Source organism: Eschrichtius robustus, chromosome 15, assembly GCF_028021215.1.
Source record: "Eschrichtius robustus isolate mEscRob2 chromosome 15, mEscRob2.pri, whole genome shotgun sequence".
Taxonomy (NCBI): Eukaryota; Metazoa; Chordata; class Mammalia; order Artiodactyla; family Eschrichtiidae; genus Eschrichtius; species Eschrichtius robustus.
This window is the reverse complement of record NC_090838.1, coordinates 49,297,606-49,317,453: the sequence shown is the minus strand read 5'-3', so window position 1 is coordinate 49,317,453 and position 19,848 is coordinate 49,297,606. Positions and strand designations below refer to the sequence as shown.

General features: G+C 39.1%; 1 pseudogene; it reads right to left on the bottom strand.

Moving 5' to 3' along the window:
• Positions 1–5,579: 5,579 nt before the first annotated feature.
• Positions 5,580–14,178, bottom strand: LOC137777366 (lethal(2) giant larvae protein homolog 1-like; annotated as a pseudogene).
• Between the last annotated feature and the right edge of the window lie 5,670 nt (positions 14,179–19,848).

The window sequence follows — 19,848 nt, the reverse complement described above, 5'->3', positions numbered from 1 at the left end:
TTTTTTTTTTTCATCATGAATTAACTAGTAGTCTGTTTTTTTAAAACCAGTACTATTTTGGGTCATGTGTTTCTCTTCTTAAGAAGGAAAAACACACATACACTCACATTGATTATTTCTATTGACTCTCTTTCTTTACAAATGCAAATCACCACAAACTATAGTAAAAGAGTGCATGCTTGTCTTCCTCTTGACTACCATGTATGACCCCTGATGACCTTCAGTTTACAAATCTTCGTATTTTGGTTTACAATACTAGGTGTGCATTCTGCATTTGTAAGTAATAAAATGTTTCCTAAAATGTTGAACAGATTACAGTCTTAAGGTTCATGAGATGTTTGCTTTATACCATATCAAATGAGTTTAAGCAACAAACTCCATAAAGTTTGGTTTTATCAAAAACTACTTTGAAAGACTATGCTTTAAATCCAGTCAAATATTTGGTCAATTAATTAAAAACCTGTTAAGTGCAGTCTGACAGCAGTTGGTTGAATTAGTAACACTGTGGTAGTGTTAAGGTAGCTAAAGTGTTTATTAAGAGTCAGTAATTTGAATTCGGACATTTTTGAAGCATTACTTATATACGCAGAAACAATGGAGCTCATTTGTTTTTAATGCTTTCATCCATCTATCCACATATGCATGCATGCATATACGCATCCATCAAATATTTCTTGATATTTTATATTAAAACACTGCAAGTTTCTTAGACAGAAATTAAGACAAAATCGTGACTATTCTCAAAACAGATTAGTGGAGGATAGGCAAAGTCACAGCTGCTGATCTCTGAATTTTGTCCTTCATGTAATTATAATACACCATAGAAAATAATATGTGGCAAAAGTTGTGTCAATTTTAAGAGGCTCTTGAAGGATGAGAAGAATAGGGATATGTAGAGATAGAGGCAGTGGGGACCATATTCTAAGATGGAGGACATAGGATATTATCCCCATGAGGACAACCCTAGAAGTAGGATTCTGGATGCAGGCTGTGAATTGAAGAGTGTGAGTAGCTAGGTTTGGAGGGAGCTTAGGATATCTGAAGTGGTCACCTTTGCTTCATTTAGAAATGTGAGTTATTTGAGCAGAGGGGTATTTTCATGAAAAGCTTTTGATAACAATTAGTCTGGTACCATTAGTGTGAGTTGGAGTTGAGAGATAGGAGACTATTATCACAGTCATCGGAGATGCTTCAACACAGGCTTGTGACAACTTGCAGGAATGTTAAAGGAGAATGAAGAAAAAGATGGGGAGTGGACTAGATTTTAAAGTACTTTCCAGCCATGAGTTAGAGAAGTAGGATAGAAAACTAGGCTCTGGGTCTCACTCTCTAATTTGCATACTGGTTCCAGCACTTGTGACTATGACCTTAGGCAAATTACTTAGTTCTGCAAATCCTCCAAGATTTACTCATCTGTAAAATAGGAATACTTTTAGAATCTATTTCACCATGTTAATGTAAGGTTTAAACAGGGTAGCATATATGAAGCCCTTAGCACAGGGCTTCAAACAGATAAGACCTCAATAAATGTTTGCCTGTACTGTTATTTAATTTTTAGACATTAAGGTTCTGAACTATACTAATAGAAAGGGGAGGAAATGGGTTAGGCAGAGAAAGGAGTGCTGAGGTAGAATTCATGGGATTTGGAAATTCATTTGATCATTAAATGTAGGTCAAACCAGGGCAAAGGACCAGGAGAAGTGAACAAAAACTGAACATTTTAAGAATGCGTAACTATGATGATTGGATTGCTTCTATTCAAAATTAGAGAGATTTAAAAAAAGATTTCTCTGAATTTTCTTTTCTGAATTGACAAAGTTTTTAAAACTTAAATTTATGAATTAAAATATATATTTTGTGAACAGAATTGTTTTTAAATTGTTTGCTTCAAATTTGAGAAAACAATCAGGCATTTGACTTTTTTCCATCTGAGCTGAAAATCTTAAAAGTTATCCTTTCAACATGCCTATGGACACTGAATGAGCATTTGGTACTTAGTGCAACAGCATAGACTAGTGGTAGGAAGGAAGATTGTAACTAGGAGGCCTGGACATTACTTTTTATCATATCCAAGGCCCTTTTCTGTTTTAGGCTATAATGAGAACAAAATGGAAACAGACTATTTGACAAATAAAAAAATAGTTTAAGAGGTAGTTATTTTAATAGCTTAAGGCTTGTTTATTAATGACTAGGATATTTGAAAAATGCTTCCTTTTTTGACTGCTACAATAAATAGCTTAATAGCAATGATTACATATTCAAATATTTTAAAAAGTAATGAATTTCCTCGAATTGAAAACTTCAGCTATTTTAAACAATCTATGTTTGAAAACCTTTATCAGTTTTTAATTTGTACCCTGGGGGATAATGGTGTCATTTCCTTGTGTTGAATGTCCTTATCCAGATAGGTGCTATAAATCAGTCAGCGATCATGTGTACGCACTACGGACACTGCTGAGGGAAACAAAATGAATGTGATCCAGATCCTGAATTTATAAATGTATAACCAAACATGTATACAACTTATACAATATGGACAAAAGAAATAAGTGCTCTTTCACCAGTCTAAAAAGCCATGGAAGCACAGAGGATGAAGGGGTTAATTAAACTCCTTTCTAGGAGGAGAAATCTTTGCAGGATTCTGTACTCAAGATATTGCCCAGAACAGAGCGGACATTCAAAAATATTTATTTACTAAACGAATGATTGATAAATCAATTAATTCACCCAAAATTGTGATTTAAAACAACTATTGTTTTATTATCTCTCACGGTTTCAGTGGGTTGGAATTTGGAAGGGGTGCAGCTGGGTGGTTGAGGCTCAGGGTCTCTCTTGGGGCTGAAGTTAGATGGGGGCTAGAGGCAGTACTAGAGTTAGAAAAATGGGAGGCCAAGCAGCTGGGGGCCGCTTAGACACCTCTCTCTCTTCTTGTGTTCTCATGGCTGCCATGTGGTTTCTCCTCTTGGGTGGGTTTAGTCTTCCTCATGGCATGGTGTCCTCTGTGCAGTTGGGCTTTGTATACAATTTCAAAGTTAACAAAGCAGAAGCTTCACAGTCTTTAATGACCTAGCCACAAAGGTCAATAGCTTTGTAAATGCCATATTCTGTCAGTCAAAAGAGTCACCAAGTCAGCTCATTTTAAAGGGAGGGCACATAGACCTCATCTTTTGCTGGGAGTAGTGTCAAAGTCACATTTAAGAACATAGGGGAGGGAGGTAATATCGTAACTCTCTGTGGAAAATTAAGTCACCGCAGTGAATATGATGTTAGTTTTTAAGACATATAATAAGTTCTTACATAACATTCCCTTTTGCCTTTTTTTTAAGGAATATATCATGAAATCTAAAAAAAAAATTCAGGAATGGATTTGGAATCAGAAGTCAGTATAGATTATGAACTCCTCAATTTCTACTCAGTTTTGTATGGTACTTCTCATAAATTTGTATCTTTTAATGTGTTGAGTCTCCATTTAGGCTTTGTCTATGAGATTGTGTGCTAAACATCTGCAAATAAAATAACATATCTAATTATGTCACTACCATGACCAAAAACTAATCTATCAAATAAACTCTTTGGTATCGTATAACAACAACAAACAACAAAGTGAAACAAACAAAAACAAACATACACATAAGCAATCCCCCAAGGCGAACCAAGACAAAAACTTACCACATCAATAATTTACTTTTCACTTGTCAACAAGTTGGTTTGATAGGGTATAGAAGACAGAGACTTATGACAAAGAATACGTCGTGGATTTGATTTTACCTAAATGTTGCATGAGGGTTACAACTAAATGGGTTTTGTTTTATTTCACATGCAAAAAATCTCTTTCCAAGGGCTTTGTGAGATATGTGAATTATTTCAGGCCCATATGATACCACTTGGTGCACCAGAGTAGTTTAATCCACCTCTTTCACTTGTATGAACCAATACCAAGAGAGAGTAGAAACATTGAAAGCCTGTAGTATAAACTGCAAAGCCCCTAATGACTGAGAGTATGGTGGTAATTGTTTTCTGACCATGTGACCGTGTAAACCATTCAGTGGAAAATGTGAAATAACAGATGTTCCAGTAATGTCCTCTGATTTCTGGAACTTACAGCTCACTAAGGGAAATATCAAGCCCTTTATATATGTATATTATTTTTTTAAACGAGAAAGGTAAGAGAGCACACTTTCAAAGTTGACTTCATGATACTTTTTGGATTATAAAAACTTTGACTACTAAAAAACCTACTTTTAATATTTTCTTTTTAAGAATTAAGTACCACACTTAAAGGTTTTTAAATGTTATGATTTGATTAGCATTTTAGAATAAGGATGCAGTCTGAAAATATTTTGTTCTAAGTTTACCTTTATTATTGTACTTATGGGGAAAGAAGCTTATTAAAGGAAATATTCTGAAAATAGCATGTGAATATAGGCACAGCTGATAAATAAAACAAAACTTTATTTAAGTCATTATTAAAATATTTAAACATGCATTGGTGTTTAAGGTATAATGTTGCTAGTAGAGTCTGAAGGTTGTTTGCTGCTGAGAAACTGGGTGCTGATTTTATTTTCAAGAGGTTTTTTTTGTTGTTATAAATATCTCATAGCATCACAAGAAATAATAGCTCAGCATCTATCTCTTCGGCTGCAAATACCTTTTCAGTTCATTCATCTCCTTCATGTGCTCTGAGCTGCTAGATTCAGACCCGGGGAAAAATACTTTTCTCTTTTTCTGCAGTATTTCTTGCTTTGTTTTAGTTACTTCAATAACTCTTTCCCTTTGTTCTACTTTGGAAGGTATAGCCATTAAAGAAGTTCACAACTTGTATTTTCTGTCTGAGGCTCAGAAAAGTTTCTCAGCATTTTCTCAAAGGCACATGGGTAACCTTATCACTTATGAAATTCAGGCATAAACTCCTTAATGTTTTGCCTAAAAATAAGTATCTGATTCCTTTCCCATTGCTCAACAACATTCTGGGTAACAATGCTGGGTACAGAGAATCATGTAAAATAGAATTATAATTAAAATATTTGCTCTGGCTCATTCTATTGATACTCTCTATTTTTCCCCTTTTAAGAGATATTAAATGCTTTCTTTTTCAAAATTAAAAATCAGTAATTTTAATATTAAAACTGCTAATTTTAAAAAAAGAGAAAAAACCCCAAGGTACAATCTATAGGGAAACCCATCCTGCCCACCTGCCTACCCCCAGCCCAGTACCAAAATAGTTTTAAAATGACTGTCCAGCCCAGCACGGACATTAGAAAAATTCTTTCTGCAAAGGGAGTGGGAAAGGATGCTGTGTGGAGTGGGAGGTAGCTTGGGTTGCCAGCCCTATCTATCCTCTCGCCTTGGCACCTGGGCTCCAGGGTAGCCAACTACCTGTAGGAAGGGTCTGTCTGAATCTGCCCCAGAGGCTCTGGGCCAAGTCCAGGCCCACAACCTGGGGTCAGGGTTGGCAGGTCCCACTGGAGCCAGCAGGTTAGCAGGTGTGGGTCCATGTAAAAGACCAAGAAGGGGTTGGGGTCCTGGGTTTCAGCTGCCAGCAGGGCAGGTAGGAGGTGGTCGGGTAGTTCTAGCCTTCCTCAGTTGATCAGGATGGTGTAGGCTCAAGCCCTGTCTTCTGCCAGTGTCCTCCGATTCTTCTCAGATTCCTCTACAGGGCCCAGGAAATCCTTCACGTCCTCCACCGTGACGTCCCCTGTCGTGTCCAGCGTAGTGTCGTCACTGGTGGCCAAGTTGGTGGACATGGGTGAGAACACGCTTCCATCGCGGCTCCGTGGAGCCAAGACGATGCCTAGGGTCCCGTTAGCCTGTCTCAGCTTTGGCAACTCTGGGAGCCTGCAGCTGGCATGGGTGGCATTGCGGGGGCCAGCTAATGTCCAGAAAGCCGAGGGGCTCTGTGACGTTCTGGACACTTACAGAGAAGTGTTCAAGCTCCCATGGGGAAATCAGGTAAAAACAGGCTGTGGCACTTTAAGACACAGGAGGTGATGCGGCTGTGTCCCCCTTCCAGCTACAGGAGTAGTACACCTGGGGTCGCAGGCCAGGCACCGAGAAGACGTGGGCATTGCCCAGGCTGGGGAGGCAGACCAGGCACGTCTTGGCATAGTCCTCTCAGGCCACGCTGGCAAGTGTAGCCAGTGCCACCTTGTGCACGCGACAGCCCTCGTGGGCCATCGGCCTGAACTTCGTCTTGGCGCTTTCCTTCGGCAGCGTGAACACCTTGAACGGCCCCGCCCACCCGGTGAGCACGGCGTCCGCCCTGCAAGTCCTGCGCCTGCGCCAGAACCCACGCGGCCTCGTCATAGGTCAGGCTAAGGGCGTTTGCGTGCGTCCAACGCTGGGAGGGCCGACACGAGCTCGCGGGGCGTCAGCCGCTCCTCTGTGCCCTTCTGACGGCTTCTGCAGCTTCCTGACGCCTGCATGGCTAGGGCGTAGCATACATGGAGCCCGAGTTGGTGTGTGGCTGCATCTCCAGGAACGTGTCAGCAAAGTATAATAGAAGAAGTGCACAGCGCCCGGGAGGGAGTCCTCGGCCGACCGGGGCTGACGCAGAGCTGCAGTGGCATCATCCCCAGGTCTTGGGGGCAGGCCTGCTCCGCCAGCAGCGTGTTGGCTTCCTGAAACTTGCTGTTGCCATTAGCATCCTACTTCTTGCCTGAGACTCAGCTCTTCCGCATGCGCCTGAAAGACCAGCACAGCAACTTTGTAAGCAACTTCACCTGGGATAGCGGCCTCTCCATGGCCGGGGAGTCGTTGGGGTGAAGGGTGCACGTGGCCAGACCAGGGCTCTTGCACGGGTAGTCAAAGAGGCCAAAGCCATGACTTGTGCCAAAAGCCACAGGCTGCACTCGGCGTGCTGCGAGACGGCAGGGATGGCACCGGGTGACAGCACTGAACCAGCACATGGGCTGGAAGCCGGAGGCCAGGGCAGCGGCCCAGGCGCAGGATCAGCCGCCCACGGTCCTTCCACGTGAAGCCCTCGCGGTCCTGGAGGGGGTCTACGCTGGCCAAGCTGATTGCCTGCTTCGAAGGCACGTCGCTTAGCTCCAGCACCAGCACCTGGCCTGCAGTGCCGGCCATCACCAGCTGGGCTGCGTACTTGCAGAACGCCAACTTCTGCACGCTGAGCAGAGGCTCGTCGCTGCAGGGTTAGAAGCGGCCAATCTTGCGGAAGGGCGGCCAGTCGTCTACTGTGGCTTAGGCCAGGTTGTTGGCGTGCGTGCTGTCCGTCTGGAAGAGGCCAGCAGTGCTCAGCTTGCAGGATGGCTGGGGCGCCACAGCGGAGGCGTCCCAGAACCGCATGATGCTGTCCTCATGGCCAGTCAGCAGCAGCCCTTGCTGCGATGGCTCCGGACTGGGTTCCGACTCCAGTGATGGGCCAGCTCGTGGTGCAGGAGGCTGGCTGGGAGCTCTGCTGCTCGCTAGCGCTCACAATGCGGGCCCACAGCTTGTCTGGGACATTGGCGACATGGGCTGAACAGGTAAGAGTGGACAGAGACTGTCTTAATATTGAACACTTACAGGAGAATAATTTTTCTAGTCCTTAACCATCCCATTTCACATCCAAACATGCTGGGCCACTCAGTGAGGAGTTGGGCGTATTCTTTATTTGAAACAGGCTAGGTATGAAGAAAGATGGAGGAATCAGAGTATTAAAGATGGATTCTACTCGAGCTGTCTGTACTGCAACATCTCTTAGTTCATACCAACAATATTGTTATATCTACCACTTGCAATTTCTAAGTCATTTTCTCATTAAATTAGCAGTTGAGCAGGTGTAGCTAAAAGTGTCTTCAGTCACTTCTGCCTTAATTTGAGAGAAGAGTTTTGCAAACCATTGAAATTTAATTTTGGAATCTCATTCAGTAAGTTGGAAAAATAACGATGGCAAACTGGAGTTTTGGTTTTGCTTTTACATCTGGTGATACAGTTAGGGCTTTTATTACGAAAGGAAAGTGATAACTGTGAAAAAAATTATGACAGTTCTAACATTTAGTAGATTAAAGGTTTTATATACATTATCGAACTCCCCTCAGTAATTCTGGAAATAAGAGAGGTGTAAATGCTGCTATTTGTGTTTTCTACAGAAGTCAGTAGTATTAAATTATTAAAAATATATAATATATATTTTACATGCAAATATATATACACACACACACAGAATGAGAATAGATTATAGCTTAGTTTTCCCAGTTTTTCAACTTTCTCTTCCTCATCAATGGTTTCCTTCAAGGATGTCTTTTACATAAAGCATCCTAGAATGTTCTATTTCCCACCTCATTCATCATTTAGTTGCCATGTTTTATTTTTTGTTTCAACTGGCTAATGTTAAGAGATCGATGGTCCAGTACATAAACAAGCTGACCAGAGGGGCTAGAGAAGACACCATGAGGCTCACAGCAAAACCCTTCTTACTGACATTTCCCTTATGAACACGGCCTGCTGAAAAGCTGGTATTGAATCAAGAACATATCACCAAATGGAGGTTTGAAATTGACCACTCCACCACACACTCACCACGGTTGCAAAACTACTGCCTTGAGTTGACATCTATCTTCTACTTAGGTTCCTAGACCTTGTCACTAATCTCACCATTGAGCAAATATAAGTACATCTGCTTTCCAAGAAAGGTTCCTTTGCATTACAAATATTACTATAATTTCTAAGTTAGTGCAGTAACCCATAAACATTAGCGTTGCTCCCAAACTATGCTGAATGTACAGAGTAAACCATGAGTCACAAAATATTTTCTCCAAAGCCAAGCACATCCTTCATGTGAATAATTTTTAAAACTGATGCAGACATGCTCATGAGCGACACCGTTGCTAATATTTAGAACTTTTTCTGACCTTTGAAACCATTCTTCAGCATTAGGTTTCAAGTGAACTGAACACAAAGCTTAAAGCTGAACAAATGTAAATTAAGTGTATTTTCAGTAAGTATACTGAAATGCCAAAGGAAATTTCACATTACTTCATTTTCTGAGCTTGAATTTTTGCTTTCTTATATAGACAGGTGCATACACACACACAAACACAGTCACACATATACCTGTTGGTACACACATGCCTTGTGTTCACTAAAAATGGGCTGACATTCCGGATTCGATGATTTTCAGAGGCATAGCCTAAGCAAAACGTTATCAATCAGGAATTTTAAAAGTCTATCTTTTAGGATCTCCGCTCATTTCTATCAGATTTCTTTCCGAGCAGGTTCCATTCTGCTGGTCAGAATCAACATTAAGAAGCATATTTGCTATCAGGTAGATGTCAACATCTGTTTTAGTTGTATTTTTTTAGCAGCAGAACAGCCCAGATTTTCTTTGTAATTTATTTTTGATATCACTATCATTCCATTTTCTCCATGCTTCCCTTTTGAAGTACATTTAAATCTTCCTTAAAATATAGTGAGCACTCTTCTAGAGAACGCCTAACTGTATTTTAGTTCCTTTGATTTGTAATGCATAGCTTTAGCAGTCCGTCTCAACATATTATTTGTTTTCATCTCTGAAGCTCTACGTTGAGATCTCAGAAGTTTGCTTTTTAGGATAACTTCCTAGACTATCAGGTTTCTACTTAGGACTCATTGCCTTCTGACTGGTGTAACCTTCATACAATTTAAAATTTCATTTTATTATATTAAGGAATGGCATGAGATGATTCTAGGTTCCTAACTTTCTATGTACTTAATGCATTAAGAAAAAAAGTGCAGTTTCAAACTAGAGGCTCAGGATGCAGTAGGGGTCAGGGCAGTGACAGAATCAGTGTGTGGTGTCAGCGGTGGTAGTTGGTGCATGGGCAGGCAATGCTGCCAAAGGACACCTCACGCCTAAAAGCAAGACCACTGATAATTTTACAGAGACTGTTGCATGGGTGCTGCTCTGAACGCTTCTCTGTTCTTTCCCAATTAAGTTCACATCAAGTCCAGTAGGAGAGTAGATGTTGATTTGCTTGGGGAGCCAATCCATCATTGCTCTGAGAGTGCCGGCGCAGGTGCCAGGTAATGGTGGAGTTTGGATTCCACTACTGCAAAGATAACATCACTTGGTTACTTCCTTCCAAGTAATCCATTCGGTAACGTGTCTTATAAATCTCCCATTAACAGAGGTAGTTTTTAAAGAAAACAACTGTGGGAGTAAATGTGTTGCCCTAATTGACAGGTGTTTTGACCACTAAACCACTTCTAAATTCTCAAATTGATGTATTTGTGTGTGTGTGTGTTTGTGTGTGTGTGTGTTTTATCAGTCCTCCATGCTGTGTTGCCTGCTAATTTAGTTCAATCTACAATCTAGGAAATAACTCCTTTCTTTCCAAGATCCAGGTCATTACTGTGAATAATTAAAAAGCAGGGCTCTACCCTATTGGTAAATTCTTGCCACTTTGAAATAATTCCGTTGCCTGGCACTGCTGTGGTCATCATGCCTGACCCTTCACCCAGTTTTCAGGCTCCTTTGCCAGCTCCCTGCCTATGGTGGGTCTGCACTTTAGGTACTCACTTTCTTGCTGATTTCCTGACGATATAAGTATAATATTAAATGCACATGCAGTTCCTTACCGTGTTCCTCTTTTGTGCCAACTATGTATCTTGATTTGGTCTTTTGTGTCTATTTTTTCCTAACTTACACAGACCTTCTTCTCCAGCAAAATCGAATATGTGCAGCATCAGTTAGTGTCCTGGCCCAAATGTTCTCTCTCACGTCTCTCAAGGTGCAAGCTTAGTGCTAGACTTTCCTTTTTTCATGCTGCTTAGAAATTCTATGATGTTCATTGTCTGCGCTATTTCCGGTAGATGCCCAACAAATCTTTCTGAATTGAAATATGTATTTCTTTCATTAAAATATAAGCTCCTTGGGGACAGGGACTGTACCTTAGTGTCACTTGCAATGTACATTTGGTATTAGATATTTTAATTTTTTTTTTTAGAAATTTATTTTCTACTTATTTATTTTTTGCTGTGCTGGGTCTTCGTTGCTGTGCGCGGGCTTTCTCTAGTTGCGGTGAGCGGGGGCTACCTTTCGTTGCGGTGCGCGGGCTTCTCATTGCTGTGGCTTCTCTTGTTGAGGAGCACGGGCTCTAGGCAAGTGGGCTCAGTAGTTGTGGCACACGGGCTTAGCTGCTCTGTGGCATGTGGGACCTTCCTGGACCAGGGATTGAACCTGTGTCCCCTGCATTGGCAGGTAGATTCCTAAGCACTGCACCACCAGGGAAGTCCGGTATTAGATATTTTAAAAACCTATTTTTTTGATTGGCAGATTGGTTTGATAAACTATTTTCCTTGAGTTTCTCTTTTTTAGAAAGGTCAGATTTTTGATTTGTCTGCTCTTACAAGTCGTCTATTTCACATGGTAGTTCCTTAAAGGGATTTAGCTATTTCCTTACTATGTCACTATCCTTCTTCTGGCTCTTCTAGATTTTGCTGTGTGTATCTTATGGGGGAAAAAAAGCATTTGTCCAGTCTGCTTCTTAATTGGAATAACTGGAAGGGCAATAATTTGGCATTTGTTAGTTTTTAAAAAATGGAAGGAAGGGGAGGCTTTTAATTGTATGGGAAATTTAATTAGATTTAGACTAATTAAATTCATTTTTTATATTAACATGTGCACAAATATTATTGCATCTCGTTAGATTTCATTCTTCTAGCCTTACTGAACAATATTCAGTAGTAGTTTCAGATTACAATAAGTTCATTATGAAGATAAGGTGGAATTAGTGTAGGAAGCTCAGCTGGTTGAAGGGGTCTGTACTTTAATTACTGCAGAGGGTGTGCATATTAATTACAACACAAGTGATATTTACTGTACCTCAGGAACATATGACGGTAAAGATACTGACAGCACCAGCTAATAAACTCAGTATGATAATGAGGAGAAAAGACCATAAAAATAGAAGGAAATAAAATTATTCATAAAGTATATTGATCCCAAAGTAAAGACATTAAGCTCTGATGAAGGGCAACAAAAGGGAAGCTCCTCACTTTATCAAACAAATAACCAAAGTAGAGAAATGTTAGCAGGGAGACAGATTGTCATTATCCTGGTCACATGATCAGACTCCAGAGAGTACACAGGAGCCATAAAATGGGAGATTTTTAATAAATCAGCAGAAAGCCATACTGTCACCTTCAGGAACCGAGGTCGCAGTGGCTAAGGACAGCTCCTGGGAGTGGAGAAGTCGGATATGCTGCAGGGCAAACAGGGAAGGAACCGCATGCACACAAAATCTGGTTAAAGAGCCACTGTGCCCTCTGGAAAAGAGAGGGGGCACCTACAAATACTCTGAAAATAGTTCTCAGGAGCAACCCAGAGGCCATCACTCACTTTTCCCTGTGGTTTGAAATCACCAGCTGTGATTTTGAGATGGTGAAGGGAAACCAGTGGGGCTTGTTTGGATAATTGTTCCCAGGAAATGCTCATTTCTGCCATGATGCTGTCTAAATCTATACAGCTCAAAGGAAAGTTCAAATTTTGGCCTAGAGTGATTGAATCTGAAGTTTTATTTGTTTTGTTTTTACATGGGCCTTCCAAAAGAATCGTCATTTTTTGAACAATTATTTAGTCAACTACTAGCATTTATAAACAAGTTTATTTTAGAAAAAAAAATTGGCCAACATGCTAATTCTTCATTTACATTAAATATTTAATATAGTCATGTTTTTGCTAAGTATGTATTTGTTATTTTGGAGTTTATTAGCCAAAATCTGCCAGATACTGCTCATAGTTGACATATCATGGAAAAAAACGATATTAGTTACCTATTTATCTTAACACATGAAATGATGATGTGGACCAAACTCTTTGAATCACTTTAAGTTAATTTTATGAGGAAAACATTTTTTTTTGGGTGTATGTATGATTTTACTGTATATTGGAAATATGTGATATATATTTGTATATGTGAACTTGAGTGTGTATATAAAAGAATATGCAGTTCTGGTTCAAACACCTCCAAAAAATAAATTATTATTCACTAGAACCTGGAGAAAACGGAGAGAAGGGCATACCTAGGGCAGTACATAAGCTGGGCCTGCATCTTGGTAACACAATTAGAGTCGTCTGGAGACAGAAGACAAAAGAAGAGAGTCCTCATTTTGGTTGAAAGCCATAAAATCATGAACTGAAAGGATTAGACATCAAATTACAGAATGAAATTATGGAAAAAATCTCACTTTGCAACTTAGGCAAGACAAATAAAAGGAACAACTGATTCCCTCACATCTGAAGTATTTTAAGTTATGCATCCTGGAGCAGAAGTGACGATAGCCCTGGACACTATCATGAAGTAGGGGTGTCATCCCTTGTTTCCAGTTTCTCCCTCTGCCCTCTTCAGGGCCTTACTTTTATCCATCCCTAATATATTCCTGTGGTTTCACGCTAGCTTTTCTCTCCTTTGGTGGTGGGTTGAAAAGTTGTTTCACTCACATTAAGGTGAAATATATCCAGCGATATTTTTATTTTAAGAGCACAATGCTTCATGTAAGCTCACATGTTATAACTTGACTGTTAATGAAGTCATTATATACAAGTAGAAGAATCCACCTGAAATTTCTCAGATGTATCAAATATGCATATGACCCACATGAAAGGTCAAACATAGAACATGGGGAAAAGAGGTGGTAATTCAAGTTTTATAATTGTTGTGAAATGGGTTACTTTCTTTTTTTAAAAAATTTTTATTGGAGTATAGTTGATTTACAATGTTGTGTTAGTTTCAGGCAAAGTGAATGTTATACATATACATATATCCACTGTTTTTTTTTTTAAAGATTCATTTCCCATATAGGCCATTACAGACTATTGAGTAGAGTTCCCTGTGGAAATGGGTTACTTTAATCAATGTATGTGTGATATTACAATGTTAAGGCACAAGGCTATGGGACTGTTTGGTACCTGGAACGTGGTGGGTTGGTGTTTGATAAATATTTATTGAATGAATAAATAACAAATGATTGAATGAATTGACCTCAGGTGGTGTTTGATCAGTCTTTGAAAATTATTGGCAGTGTTTCTGCTATGCCTAGTGACCTGGTTACTGGCTGTCACACTGGCCTTGGGCTTTTGTGCTAGCAGGCCCTAATTACAGTATCTCTGTCATCACCTGAGATGTGAATGCTGGCTGGAGGATTACCACTGTTGGTGGCTAGGCCCTTGCCCCGTGTTTGGATGTAAAGGATGTAGGTCATAATGGGAGATTGATGCACTTGTGTTGAAATCTGGAATGTGAAGCTGTCTGCAGCTCACCCCTTGGGAAGTTCAAACAGTTTTATGATAAATATAAATAGCTTTAGCAGACTTTCAGTTATCAAGATGTTGATGTATGTTTTCTTGTTCAAAATATCCTGACACTTGGAAACAAAAGAATGGTTTAGGTGCATACCAATTATATGTGTACAAGCTTCTTGGGAACAGGTGGGAAATTCCAAGCCTATGACCCCCTATCAACTAGGATTTAGGCTGGGCTTAGTTGAGTATAATTCTGATTTTCTGTTAGTGTTTTATGGGTGCCTGATATAACATGACTTCTCTTTGACAAGGTTTTACATTTTTCCTCTTAGTATGATTTTTCCTGGAAAAATCATGCTCAGAGGAAACTCAGAAGGTTCCTGCTGCCCTTGTGCCATCTCATTGCCCTTAGCTTCTTCCCTTCCCTCATATACATTGCTTCAGTGATCTGTAGTTCATAGTTCACCATTATTTTTCATCCTTTTCCCATCTGTTGATAATTTGGTTCTGATACTGTTTCTGCAATTGATACTTTGTCTTTTACATGTTCTTACCTTACTGGCTAATTTTTGAACTTGCCATTCTGGAACTGCTCTTTTCTTTTTCAGCAGAGAAAGAGTTGAGTTTATTGAGAAACTAGTTTAGGGACATCAATCGATCAGTGTCCGTTTAAGAAAGAAGGTCAGTCTTTAGCTTCCTTCATTTATTTCTTCTTTGAATTATGAGGAGATAAAGAATATTTGATGCAGGTATTAAATAGACATGGATTCTGATGTTCAACGTGTTGTAGAAAGCGGAGGATTTAGGAATTAAAATAGCAGTGAGACAAAATGGGTTGTATTACCTAAAGATTGGGATAACAGCCTATATCATCAACTTAAGGAAATTGTTAGTTTTACATTTGGAATAAGTATATGAGCAATCTCACCACACTATATTGGTTAAAGTTAAATATTTAAGTTTAAACACAATAAGTGACCTTTAAAAATATGAAATTACATTTGACCCAATATGCTTTGTAATCTCTACAGTTACAGGGAGCCACAAAACCCTTGTGTTTCAACTACACAGAACATCTTGTTGATCTTCATTGCAGTGGAGTGAAAATTAGAGAAATTTCCCCAAGCATTTGAACCTTAGTGCAGAGTTTAAATCCTTTAAGCACCTCAAGCTCCAAGTAATTTCATAGATTAAAGTTTCAGAAGGTTAAGTTTCCGGTATAAAAAAATTGTGTTTGTGTACATTGATAATTAGAAAAAAGTATTTCATGAAAATCTGAGGAGGTATGATTGAATAGATAATTAAAAATCGTAACATTCTAATCAATAAAAGAGATGGATATGATTGCTCTTGCCATTCTGTTTCTTGGACCTTGTAAATCTTCATAAATCCTTTTCCTTTTTTTTTTTTTTTTTTAAAGATCATGTTGTATATTCATTACCACAAAGTGGGAGTCACAGTCAAGGTTTCCTGTAAGTCTTAGGTTGTAGAGCTCCAACGAGTGTGCTAAAGTAATAATTCATTGAGAAACCTCAAAAGTGACTCGTAGAATATAGTATTAATAGAAATGGAGGAACAGAAAAGGCAACCTGTGATAGAAAATTCACAGATCTCTTAGAAATTGTCAAATGGATCAACGTCACTAGGAACTCTTGAGAAGAGGGAAGGTGCTGTGCTTGTATTTGATTCAACAATAACAAACACCGAAGCAAAACTGATTTCGTTTGGGAAGGATCATTTTTTCAGTTACCTTTTCTGAAATAATCCCCACCCTCTGTTCCCTCATTCCTGTTACAATTAGTCATTACCTACGGTTGCTTGTGATTTGTTGGCAGTCTCTAACTGCAATCTGTTGCTCTGTGACAGATCGATTCTTTTAGCCCAGACTCATTCCTGAATTCAGCCAAAATTAGAAAGAATTATATATATGTGTGTGTGTACACACACACACACACACACACATTACATTCCTCTGGCTAATGTGGCAGATCATTCTTTAAAAAGGTGCTTTTAAGGGAGACCATTAATGAACCCTGCATGTAGACAGCAGGAGTGAACACTATTAAGTGACCCCCTATGCAGAATGGGTTCAGAATGCAGATGTGTAGACTGTGGACTTTGAAGTATATTCTTTTAAGTCGTCACTTTTAAAGGAGATAATTTCAGAGCAATAATTTTGTTAGAGAAGAGGCGTTGCTTCTGAGCCTACTGAAGAGAATTTGTAGAAATCTTGTTTATACCCACACACATAGATGTATACACACACCACTGCATTTAAATAATTCCAGTAAGATTCATATTCCTCGGGTTTTTCAGAAAAAGAAATTAAAGTTTTGTTGCAATCAATTTAACAGAGAGCTTTTGGTGTAGCAAAATATATGCTTCGTAGCCCTTCAAAATTTATGCAGTTTGTACATATAGATGTATGCTGTATATATTTTGAAGTGATTCGTATGTTGAATTTTTTTCCTCACTTAAAACCATGCTGCATAATTGATTGGGAGAGTTACTGTCGTCACAGTCTATTTTTGCAGCAAAGCAGAGGCTATTTGAGATGCTTGTGGGTTTTTTTTTTTGTTTTGTTTTTTTCTTAAATGCTTTACTTTATTGCAAGGAAAGGAAAAACTAGTCATTATATAGCAAGATACTATTCATTGTTGGTTTGTTCTGAACAGTGCGGAATTAAGTAACATTATTGCATGACAAGATCAATATGTAAAAAAACACATTTTCTCCATTAGCCTTTGGTGTTACTGTTGTCTGACTCAGTGCAACTGTATTTGGTGAAACACACACACAATCATACACACTAATATACTCACTGACGTTTTAAAAATGTGTAGTGTGTTGAGCTTGCTACCTTACAGATCCAAGGAACAGCTTGCTTCTCAACATTTATGTATAATGTTACCTCAGTCACAAGGCCAGGGCCACAAGAGTTGCCAAATTAAGGAAATTGGTGGGCTAGTGAGGAAAATACTGCTGAACCAAAAGGCAGATGTTTCACTGTATGTTGTACGTTGGTGGAATACCCTCAATCTGTCAGCATCGTTTTCTCAAAGTATAAACTAGCCACTCTCCTGGTTCCTGGTTCCACTTCAGGTTTTTAAAGGGGCCCCTTGCTTGGCTGCTGGAAAACTACCAGCTTTCCTCAGTCTAAAAATAAGACAAGGTAGTCATTCATGACCACTTGAGAAATTTACTTGAGAAATTTCTTACCACTTGAGAAATTTACTCTGACCACTTGAGAAATACTTAAAAAATCTTTTTCAAGCTCAATTTGGAAGGTGGCTGTAGGTATTATGGTCATTATGCAACTTTACAAATAAATCCATGACAGCTGATACAGAATTTAAACAGTATATCAATATATGCATGCCACAGGGGCTAGTAAATAGCATAATAGCAGGATTAGATTGCAAAATGCTTGCATTTTTCGTCAAATTACTCTTCTTATCAAATCCTTTTATGAATAAAAAGAAAAGTCCTTAAACATAGGAATGTGGAAATTGAGAACTGAAAATGTTACTCCAGGTAACCAAGGGATATAGAAAGGGACAGCTCTATTATACTTTGTTTTGCATTATTACCGCCTTTAAAATCATTTAGTATAATCGTTTTCCAAAATTGTAAGGATTTTTTCTTTACAATTAAAAATTTTTTTTACAATTTTATAACTTTACAGACTTAAGGCTAGAAAAATTACTTAAGTGAACACACTAATTCATTGAAACATTACATAAGATTAAAGTCTACTTTTAACATGATATCATTGTACATAGGCTCTAAAGACTTTATCAAATTATTTGGATTTTACTAGATCTGAATAAATAGCAGAAAACACACAGAAACTAATTCAAACATATTTCTTTGTTCCGGTAAATTACTACATACGCTTCTAGCTCCCTAGTATCGGAGGTTCTATAAAAGGAGAATTTTTTTTTTTGCCATCCCAGTGTGTTTTATCCACCATTTAAAAACACATTTGAAATATATTGCAATCGTGTGAGAAGTGACATAAATACATTTGGTGATTAATATTTATTTGATCAACTGTGAGTGCAACAATATGACTTCTAATTTGAAACCACACAGGCTTCCTCTTCAGCAATCCTGCCTTTCAAAGCCTTTCATTTGCTATAGCACAGGCTGATCTTGGAAAGAGAATCTGTTAGATGTACTTTACCCTACTCTTTTTCCAACTTAACTGTTGAAACAGGACAGTGGGCATTTAGCCCTATTTCCAGGTGTGCCGTATTGAAACTTGTAAAATGTGTGAGGGGATGGGGAAACTCATAGACTCTAGGCCCCTGGGTGATTCCGGAGAGCATGGCCTGTTGACATTTGTTCCAGGGTGTGTGTATTTGAAGGTCTATATTACGTTGTCTGCAATATGTAAACACGCTCCCATACATATTCTGTAAAAATGGCAGGGTAGATGTCAGGAAGACGTCTCCCAATGTTAAATAATGATTCTGTTCCTTCTCATATTGTTATACCTATTGTTTTATTTCTATCCCCTGTGCTCGTGGTGTCTTTTGTGGTGCTTCAGCTGTGATGAGATGGCGGGTGAACACTTCCTCCAGAATTGACGCCAGCTGGTTTGGAAGACTGGCAAACCCTCAACTTTCCCTCTATCCACCACGTTAGAGATTGACTTTATTATCTGCTGTAGCTCCACGCCATGCCCAGTCTCCAGTGGCCCAGAATGCAGGCACGTAACACAGCCCCATTCACCATCGCACTTATTTTGATTTAGTCATAACTTCAGGAATTGCCTTTTAACAACAACTACAAAAAAAGTGAGGGTCATCTACTTCTAATGCTGGAAACCCTGTGATAATCTGTTCCATGCATTCAAATGAAAATATGACTTCTTGGCAGAGAATAGCATTATAATGTAAAATCCCATATGCTGTTATACAGTATGTTGCAATCTGTTTTACGGCTGCCTCTATTCTAACGAGTGAATACTGCCAATAAAGCAATTGAAGATAACACTAATTGCTTATTTCTGTGATCCATAATTTTTATGGCTGCCTTATAGCTCTTTAGTCAAATAGATGCTTTTTGGCCTTTAAGATCTAGAACTCATGTACTGTAGCAGTTGAAACTGGAAATGTACATGCTGGCCTGAGAGGCTTTTCTGTACTTGATGGATAGGATTCAGCAGAAAAATAATGGAAAGGTGCAAAAAAAAATATAGAAGTCTTAAACGGGCTCTGACAGGTAAACACAAGATTTTATCAATACTTAGGTAACTTTAAATAAATGTATACATATATGGCTGTGTATGAAACAAAATTAGGCTGTTAGGTCTTCTTTGCCTTCATGCATTTTGGGGCCTGTTGAACGCAAAAGTGACCATGGAAGGCGTTGGTGGTGTGTGAGCATAGCTAGTTGGAGACTGTGTTAGATCTTGGCCTTTCCCGCATACTGACTTTGTGATCTTGAGCCAGTGATTCAGCTTTTCTGAGTTTAGGTTCCTCTTAGGAATGCTGTGATGACTAACTGGATGGGACACACTTTGATGACTGTAAAATACTGTACCCATGTTAGTGATTGTCTCTGCTTGATCCCTGTTTGGGGCCATCATGACATGCTTTCTCATGAATAATCTTATAGAAACT